This window comes from Haliotis cracherodii, unplaced genomic scaffold, assembly GCF_022045235.1.
Source record: "Haliotis cracherodii isolate W230 unplaced genomic scaffold, xgHalCrac1.p SCAF_4, whole genome shotgun sequence".
Taxonomy (NCBI): domain Eukaryota; kingdom Metazoa; phylum Mollusca; class Gastropoda; order Lepetellida; family Haliotidae; genus Haliotis; species Haliotis cracherodii.
Window position 1 is genome coordinate 31605491 of NW_027266297.1, and position 10861 is coordinate 31616351.

A 10861-nucleotide genomic window follows, 5' to 3' on the forward strand; every position below is an offset into this window, starting at 1 on the left:
TGAACTTGCGACCTCTGAGTCAAATCTGTCGTTGTTTATCATTTTTATTGTGTATTTTGTTTTTTGAAATTTCATTAAGTTTGTTTTGAAATTTTTTTTAATTCTATCTGAATACATTTTATTTGAAAAAAAAAATGGATGGAAGGGAGATCATTTCTAAGTACGATTTGTGTACCCCAAAAAGAATTGATAAATTCAAAAATGATATGAGTTTCCGTGTTGATAACGATTTCATTCGAGGAGTAATTGGAAGAGGACGTGGGTACTATTTAGAATGTGAATTTGTAGTGAATAAATCACTGATCGCGACTGACTTTCGAACAAAAGAAATTTGTAAATATCTTATAGACACTAACGAAGGGACCAATCGAATTATTAACCAAAATTCTTACAAACCTGTGGCATTTGTTCCTCCATTCAATGAAATATATATATTCAAGACTACCTCGACAATAATGTAAACAACATCAGCAACCGACAGTTATAGAACATTATGGGAAACATGTGATGGATCCAGGGACTTAAAAGTGTCACATCATATTTGGAGAGCGGGATTTTCACCATGAGATGAAGGTAAGACATTTTATTGTTCAATTATACAAACAAAATCTTTGCTGATTACTATAGAAGTTTATTAGACTATTGTAGGATAATCCGATGCTGTTGCTAAGCCACTTGAACAAAAACACAAAAACGTTTATCGTGTCTATTTTCATTGTACGACACGACTTTTCAGATAATACTTTCCTTCAAACAAGTGTTTGATATGAACCAAACATATATGTTTAGTGATTTTACATCAACGCAATTCTTACACTTTTATGTCACTAAAATCTGATTCAATAATCTTCGTTTTTGATTTTAGTTATTGAAAGCATCAAACATTAGAAAAGAATACCATTACAAATACAACTGTAATTAAATCTTCATTTTAAACAGTGGTAAGGGGAATAGTCCTATCAACAGACCATCGCTCACACTCCGTCACATAATACTCTGCCACAGCCTAATTGGTATATCACGTGATCGGACTTTTCTCTTGTTTGTAAACAAGCGCGCCTTTTCAGAAATCAGTATAGAACGGACTAATGCAAGTATTTGGGAGGAGGCGCTTTACATATTGTTTTGCATAATTATATAGATATGCTACTGCACCTGCGACAGTGAGTTGCATGACAATATATATTTATACACCAAAGTGACCGTATCGCTAGCTCTCCGTTGGGCTTCGATGAGAGCAACCAATGTAAACAAAGGATAACTACGCCAAAACAAGTCGATTTTCACGTATGAGGTTACTTTCTTTATGAACCGTAACCATGCTTTGACATTTGTTTATGAGAATGTGCAGACTTGTCAAACATGAAACGGATGAAAAGCATATGCAATATCTTGAATAGTCTGTGAAAGATGTGACGAATCGTCATATGGCGCTGGCCTGTGGCAGAGGTACATGTACTATGCTGGTTGGCTACCGCTTTCCGACTGATGCGTATTTCGCACACGGGATGCTGTGTCTACTTACTTACTTATATTGGAGATTTAACGTGCGCTTTCCGACTGCAAGCGTATGTCGCACACGGGATGTGTCTAGTGAGAGCCGAGTCTTTTATAAGCGCCGGGTCTCTCTCTAATAAGCAATTTGAAAAGTGTTTGTGTCCGTTTTAATTAGATGCTGTTTCACAAAGAGGTCATAACGCTACGACAACATGATAAACTATGTCAGTGGGCCAATGAATTCGGCTTACAAATACCAAACTTGTTATTAACTGTGCACTTTTAAAAAAAGAACAAGTTCGATTTTAGCATTTGTAAACCAGACCCATTGACCCAATATATAATAATACGTCCTTAATACATTGGAGGGTGTCTGTAGTTGTCACAGAAACATAAAAAAAGAGGGGGGAGTATATTCTTCCTGTGAACACCAAGTAAAATCATATCTCATCATACAGGTTACACGAAAAGTGAGTAGCAATTTGCGAAACTGCTTGTAATCTTGTAACCCACGCCTGTGTACGACTCGCTATTACCCTCACTATAAGACGCCTAGCATTAATTTCAGGGGTGTTAGCTGGAAACCTCGCCTCTGTGCGTTATAACAAAATCAAGTGGGAAACATGATATTCGGTGGGAGAATACAGTGTTTTGCACGAGAATTAAAGTCTAAAGTATGTGTCTATTATGCTTCATTCAGAGTATTTGTAATTACAGGAGAAACCAATGAACGACTATTTCACGAGTTGAAATTCGAGCATTTTACTTCAAACACTGCCCGAATACATATGACCCTTGACCTACTTACAGTATGAGTGTATATTCGTGTTAATTTGCAGTTATAAGAATAATTTTCATAAATTGTGTTTATGTCTAATATCTTCCAAAAAGTATTCAGAAGTCAGGCGATCATCTCAGCAACGTGTACATGATTTTCATATGCATCTTTCCGTAGTTTAGCTATCGAATAGAACTTGATTAACATCCATTTCGATTTTTAACGAAAAAACTAATGCGAGTTCGTCTGCGAGTCGGAAAATTTAAAAAATCAATGCTAAGCGTTATACATTGTATTTTACCAAATCAAAATTTCTTAAGTTTATTGATACCAATTATTGTATATGTTTTCTATTATTTCCCCATGTCACATCACAGTGTTCATCACCTTTAACTCACATCCTCTTGCAGCGAATATCACAAGCTTTATTGACTGTTTTGTATCAGGTTTTGGTATATGTTAAAATAAATAAAAATGACAATACACTCATATCAAGAATATTTATTCATTGCATGTATATAAAACGTGATTAAACAATAATATTTAACACTAAACAGTTTTACAAAGATACCAATTTTCTAAAGTCTCCGGGCACGCAAGATTCTCATTTAAATATAGTTCCAAAAGTTTAACCCCTTGAGTGGCAAGCTGGACAATTGTTCGTTTTAACAATCAAATTTCTGCCTAAATAGGCTATTGAAAACCTATCCTGTGACAATTTGTTGAAAATAGCTCCTTTTTTTTTGTAAGTGCTGACGTCAGAGCACCTCGAATGAGGTGGGATACTTATTCAATACCAAGGATCTATGATGTGAATCTATACGTAGGGGCGGTCGGGTAGCCTAGTGGTTAAAGCGTTCGCTCGTCACGACGAAGACCCGGGTTCGATTCCCGAAATGGGTACAATGTGTGAAGCCCATTTGTGGTGTCCCCCGCCGTGATATTACTGGAATATTGCTAAAAGCGCTCACTCACTCACTCACTGTAGGTTCACGGTTCTCGTTGATTGAAGTGTTAACAGTGTGGTTTTACGACAGACAAGTTCGTGTTAGTAAATGTATGACACTAAAAAAAACACAAGCAAACTGTCGTGTGATCGGCTTGCAGAGATAATTGCTTTCCAGAGGCATATTGACCATATGTATGACATCATAGAAATATGAATTAAAACAACAACAAAATATAAACTGTAATAAGGCTTTTATTAACAGCACAGGCTGTATGTCTTTACAAGTGTAGAGTTCGAGTGATTTCAACGATTTTCAAAATAATTAATAACCTTGACGGTTGAATGATTTTAGAAAAGTTTAAAGCGTTTATTCTCAACATGAAATACACCACTTGGATGCACCTGATGGAGACGACCAACTTTGTGACATTTATAGATGTTTGCATCCCGGAGGTCCCAACTTGACCGGTCTCCTGATGTATACGACCAGGCGTTTCTTTGACGCCAGGAAACTGTCATTTAGAGAAATCTGTTTTGACGTAATGACAGGTCGTGTTTTCAATACATGGATAAGTCCAAATCTTCTTCCTTTACCTCGACTTGGTGATCGATTCTTCCGTGTCATTGATGCGTGTAACACAAAATCTCGACTGAAGGGTTGTAACACGAGAACAAGGTTTTTATTCTTGCTCGCTCTGCTCGTCATCGCCATCATCGGCGGCTGAGATAGATTCAGTGTCACTATCTGCTTCGGGTATGTCTACACGAGTCAGAATGTCTTTCATCACAGTTTTCGTGAAACGAGCGATCTTGTTTTTGATAATAGATTGATCAGTTCCAGGATCCATATCGCTCAGGCTGTCTAGGATGGGTTGAAATAGAGGCGCCTGTCTAAAATATTGGGCGAACTCTATGACACTTTTGAGGCTGTCGTTCAATTCACTTTCCCACATCTGTTTCATTTTTCTGTCAATCCATTCTTCTGTTCGACCCTGTTGTCTGTACTTTTTCCTCTTGAGTTTCATCGCGTCGTGCTTGATGTTGTACACACGATTCCAGATGAATTGTAAACCAATATTTTGCCGCTCCTCCGCATCCACGTCGGTGTTTGGCGGCTTCCAGCGACGACGTTTGACAGCGAGACCTCCACCTTTCTGTTCAGGAAGTCGTTCCTCATCGTCGTCACCGTTGTCGTCACTCTAGTATCTGAGACGTTTTCTTTTGCATTTCAAGTCGTCGTTTGCTGTACACCACGATCTGATATGTCGCTGTAGATCGTGCATATTGTCTATCAATACGCCGCAGTCAGTACACGCAGTGGCCATGGTAAAAGGTCCTGTGTCGTCACTCGAGATGGATGCTGTTTCAACGTTGTCGTCGTCAGAGCTAAGAGACCTTTCTTTGGAAGTTGAAGTGTGATCAGCACGAATGTCAGGAGCTGTCTGAACGTCTAATGCTAGAGAGACATCTTTTACCCGTTGTTGTTGTTGTTGTTGTGAAGCACTGTGATCAGGTTGATTGTCGTTGGTTGTCAAGACGTTGACATGTAATCTATTCTTCTCACTTGTACCGGGTTTGAGATCCACTGTAAGGTGTCCATAAGGGGTTTCAACTGCCCTTTCATAAAGAGTCATAAATTTACCAATGTCTTCAGGAAATATTCTTCTGGCGAATAACTTCACCTGTTGTCTGTCCACTGGCGAATTGAAAAGTGTGACATAATGAGAATTTAGAGCAATGTCCCTAGATTCCTTACCTCTCGGGAAGAGGTTTTGCAATAGCAAAAAGATAATGACATTTTTGTGGTGGGAGGTTTGGGTAAACAGACGGGAAATCCGATTGTCATTCTTTGCTTCAGACAAAAAGTCATCCAACACCATCATGTTCTGATTACGGGCATCGAAGAAATTTTCATCTGCGAGATTGTAAGGTATTCCTTTAACAAACCGTACTTGAGGTAAAGTTTGAAGAATGCTATCGTAAAGAGGTTGCCACACAGTATAACACCAGACAATACAGTCGGGCAGGGGTTGAACGAATCCATGACGTAATAGGTTGAAGACAAACACCGACTTTCCGCATCCACTGGGTCCAACAACGATGCTATTGGAGGGTATAAGGAACTTGAATCGTCCGTGTCGCTGGTGCTCCCGAGATGAAAGCAAACGTGGAGATATTTCCTGATGAGGAGGAGGAGGGTGTTTATCGGGAGGAGGAGGAGTAAGGTGTTTATCCAGAGGAGGAAGAAGAGAAGACGAGTCTTGAGTTGACCTATGCATCTGCTTCTGATGTCTCTGTAGATTATCTTTTCGCGTAAAACTCTTGCCACAGTCTGGACAGGTGGTAACCTCCATAGTGATCAAATACAAGTGCGAGATGAGAGGGTCTGAACCATTCTTTAATACCCTTCACAATTGCGATGCTTAAAGACAGCTTGGATTCGTTTCACAGCAGCTTTGATTTTCGAGACAGGTTTTCTGAGGAGGAGGAGGAGGGTGTTTATCCAGAGGTGGAGGAGGAGGGTGTTTATCCAGAGGAGGAGGAAGAGGGTGTTTATCCAGAGGAGGAGGAAGAGTAGGGTGTTTATCCAGAGGAGGAGGAGGGTGTTTATCCAGAGGAGGAGGAGGAGGGTGTTTATCCAGAGGAGGAGGAGGAGGAGGAGGGTGTTTATCCAGAGGAGGAGGAGGAGGGTGTTTATCCAGAGGAGGAAGAGGAGAAGGGTGTTTATCCAGAGGAGGAGGAGGGTGTTTATCCAGAGGAGGAGGAGGGTGTTTATTCAGAGGAGGAGGAGGAGGGTGTTTATTCAGAGGAGGAGGAGGAAAAGGAGGGTGTTTATCCAGAGGAGGAGGAGGAGGTGGGTGTTTATCCACAGGAGGAGGAGGGTGTTTATCCACAGGAGGAGGAGGGTGTTTATCCACAGGAGGAGGAGGAGTAAGGTGTTTATCCACAGGAGGAAGAAGAGAAGGTGAGTCTTGAGTTGACCTGTGCACCTGCTTCTCATGTCTCTATAGATTATCTTTTCACGTAAAACTCTTGCCAGTCTGGACAGGTGGTAACCTCCATAGTGATCAAATACGATAAGTGCGCGATGAGAGGGTCTGAAGCATTCTTTTATACCCTTCAGCCATGCGACGCTCCAAGACAGGTTGGATTCGTTTCAGAACAGCCTTTATTTTCGACATGGGTTGTATTTTCGATATAGTCATTTTCCCCTTCTTGGTTGTCATCTTTTTCTTCTTAGATGCAACCAGTCTCTTCGGCGACCCCTTTGATGCCATTGATTTTCTCCGACATGTTTTTCTCGACTTGGTCTTGCCACGCTTTGTGAAAACGACCGTAGGTCCAAATATATCCTCTGAAACTCTCTTCATGTTGAAAACGGACGTCTTATCTGTCAGCAAGGTTAGAGTGAAAATGTCAGTCACTCAACACTACCGTTGAGTTTTATAACATATTGACATATTGACATAGATCATACTCTTCTTCCCGGGCTGATATTCTCAGCAGACGCAGCCCCGAATGCGCATGGAGAAAATGTTAAAAAAGGCGCCAAAATGCTGTCGCAATAGCATTCCATTTCGCGCGCGATGTCAAGTTTCCATATAAGGATATTCATTACTATCCATTGTTCTTTGTTAAGGAATGCTCGAGTAATTAGTTGCATGGTTACATCTGGTCAGTTGACCCTGAATTCATCCAATTAACCTGATACATCACTTATACATTTACATATTAATGAGTTATCTTGCCTATTAATGAGGGATTGGTGACCTTAGTTTCCATATAAGGATATTCATTACTATCCATTGTTCTTTGTTAAAGAATGCTCGAGTAATTAGTTGCATGATTGCATTTGGTCAGTTGACCCTGTACTCATCTAATTAACCTGATACATCACTTATACATTTACATATCAATGAGTTATCTTGCCTATTAATGAGGCATTGACGTTGACAACACCCCTCCCCCACCACACGTTTCAAATACGCCCTCGTTGATTTAAGTATTTCCTTTCAAAACAATCTCGTGTTTACACAAGTGTTTTTACTTTCAACTGTCCGGAAACAATTGTTGATACAACTGTTATACGAGATTGTTGGTCAAGGTTATACGAGGTCATTGATCGCATGACAACACCCCCCACCCCTCCACCCCCCAAGGTCAAGGTTATGTGACGTCATCAGTCACGTGAGGTTACTAGGTGCACTTGTGACGTCATCAAATGAGGATTTGAGGATGGGTACATCTTAAATATATACTCCAGACAATTGGTAATGCAAATGTTTTCATTAATGTTTTCATATCTTTCATCAGAAATGGCATTCAGATATTTACGAAAGTTCAAGATATGATACATATCGCCAGTTCAAGTCATTGCTTGAACCAGAATCTTATTTATCAAACTTACGGAACAGGAATTTTCGTAACATCGTTATTTGTTTTAGACTTGACCTGAATGATCTAAATATTAACACAAAGATTTTCATCAGTTATAGGGATTTCCCCTAAGGTTATGTCCATTCTGTGACATTGTTGTCGAAGATTAATATCATTTTATGTTTATTTGCCCTATTAAGAAAATCTAAGAAACAAGTACTCACGCAGTGGTCTTTATCTCATTTTAATGCTATAGGATTGTCTTCATTACTGTCCTGCAGGATCTTCTAATATATCAACTGGCATACATTCATACATCATGCGTTTTTATTTCGAAGTGAATTGTTACCTTGACTTTGTATCTTATCATTATGTTATGTAACTCCATTGTATACTGGATTTTGTATCTTATAAATATGTTATGTAACATCGTTGTATATAGGCCTGTGGCCTTTCATGCAATAAAGAATTGAATTGAACTGACACAATCCGATATTGTTTACTATTAGCATGAAACAATATTATATTGTATACTATTAACATGATACAATCTAACATGGTATACTATCAACAGGACACAATCTGATAATGTATACTATTAACATGACACAATATGATATTATATACTATTATCATGACACATTATGATATTGTATACTGTTAACATGATACAATCCAATAGTGTATACTATCAACAGGACACAATATGATATTGTATGCAATTAACATGACACAAAATGATATTGTATACTATTAACATGACACAATCTGATATTGTATACTATCAACAGGACACAATCTGATATTGTATACTATTTACAGGGCATATGATATTGTATACTATTAACATGACACAATATGATATTGTATACTATTAACATGACACAATATGATATTGTATACTATTAACATGACACAATATGATATTGTATGCTATCAACAGGACACCGTCTGATAATGTATACTATTAACATGACACGATCTGAAATTGCATACTATATACAATTTTCATGACAACAAACTGATATTGCATACTATCAACATGAAAATAATCTGATATTGTATACTTTAACATGAGAAAAAATATGATACATGTATAGTATTGGGTCATTTTACAAAATGTTCTAGCCAAAATGATATGCATATCCTCTCTAGGTCTTAAAATAACAATATTTTTCTTATATTGTATATATCCAAAGTTTATAACTCTTGGATTATACCCTTTTCTTTCTTTATAACTAGTCATGTGCAGAGAGGATGTTTTCAAGGCTGATGTTTCTTCTGACGACCGATCATAACATTAATAGCTCATGATCCCCCACTTATTTTGAAGAGTATATTTCGCCTTTACTATAACAGACTTCAATCTTAAGCGACAACCTCTCTTAAATACAATATTTGTTTTGTTTATGTTTTCTTTTAACACCCGAGGAGTCGGAATGTTTTTCGAATGTATTTCAATATAACGGCGGCGTAAAACCAAACTCACCCTCTCACTCTTTTAACATTTGTGCGTATCTTCCCTGTACAATGTTAAGAGTATGCGATGAGCATCTTTTTCGAGAAAAAGATATTCTATTTTTTGGAAAAGAGGCTTCAAAAGATATTCCTCAGTTATAAATTGAGTTTTATACATTACATATAAATTTATATTTTGGTGACTATAATAGTGCCGTGTTTCTGTATATACACACCCTTTAGTCTTTCAGTGATCATGTCAAGAATATGTTGAAATGAGGATATACTTTATAACTACAACCTGTGCATATATAGATAATGAAAATCTACCACATACACCATACACAACTGCATTTGGCGTAATAATCTGTAAAACTTCCAAAAGATGTACAAAGGCGTGCACCCATATCTCAGCTCCATACAACAAAATAGGATTAATTTTTGTCTCGACGAACTTAAGAAAATTAATGTTTTTGAGATTTTTTACACACTACTAATTTAAGTAAATATGACTAAGAAAAATTTGAAATACTAACTACTAACTGCAGGTTGGACGATTGATTATCTTGCTATCATATGAAGAAATCTCAATTGCGTGCACAATTTGTTTACACATAAACTGAAGCAATTCAAATATGGGCTACCCATTAGTACAAGAAAGTTGTATGGACACAATTTCTACTTTCTTTTGAAAATGAAAGAAAGGAACAAACAAATAAACATATCTATCAATCAAACTAACCCACAATGACGAGGAATGCGATATTCAATAAATGAAAACAGTCAATAATAATTACCTACTATCACCAAGATCTAAATACATCACTATATAATTCACATTTTCAAATGCAAACAAGCCAGATATGCCTTTTACGACAGTAATAAAATGATATATTGATCATATATTGAGTTGGGCAACTCACCTGGAATCACCACAAGCCAGATATGCATTTAGAGAGACCTATAAATAGTGTCGTTCACTTCTATGTTATCATTTTCATATGATTCACTGCAGCTTAATCACACAGTACTACTTGACTTTAACAAAACAGTTGCGCGATATCAACATGTCCATACACCTAGGAACCATGAGCATACAGCATCAATAACAATAACTTATTGACCAGTCATCGTAGTGTTGCTGATGGGGCACGGGTGGCCCAGTCGTCAAAAGCGGCGCGATTCCCTGTGCAGAGTTGCGTCCCTTGGCCACGCCAGAAACCAGTATGATTGTGGGTTCGAATCCTGGTTCGCCCGGATTATGTTTCTAGGTTTGTCAGCACCATACCCGTGCTCGTGGGTTTCACCGACGTGGAAAACGTCTGAGACCTGCATCACTTCGGGCTTTCCTCCCACATTAAGCTGAGACGCCGCGATATAACTGGAATACTGTTAAAAGCGGCGTTAAACCCAACTCACTCACACTAAAAAACGTACTATTCTTTATGAGACAACGGTCAGTATGACACTGTATATATCAACACACTCCCGAAACAGTGGAGGCGGGTTAAACCGGACACAAGGTATGTTTTGGCTGCCAGATGTGCATTCAGAAACTTATATATATATATATTGTCTCACTTATCCGGACAGTACACTTCCGCTGGTGGTAATATCTTTGATTCGTGAGAAGTCAATTAACCAGTGACACTGAGTTACGTTTGAGACGAGCTTGTTTATTGTACATGTACATGTTGAACTTCATTACGTATTACGAGAACATTACGAGGCATTGTTTTATATCTAGGGATTAAGATTACCTTGTGTATTTTCTCGTAAACTAAGCCGGAAACAGCAGTCAG

General features: G+C 38.1%; 1 protein-coding gene across 1 annotated transcript in view; it reads left to right on the forward strand.

The window, feature by feature from the left end:
• The first annotated feature begins 549 nt into the window (after positions 1 to 549).
• Positions 550 to 10861, forward strand: part of LOC139480559 (receptor-type tyrosine-protein phosphatase S-like) — a 140931-nt gene continuing 130619 nt past the window's right edge. Inside the window, exon 1 of the mRNA XM_071263699.1 lies at positions 550 to 573. The gene's annotated coding sequence lies outside the window, so the exon portion shown is untranslated. The remainder of the gene's footprint in view (positions 574 to 10861) is intronic.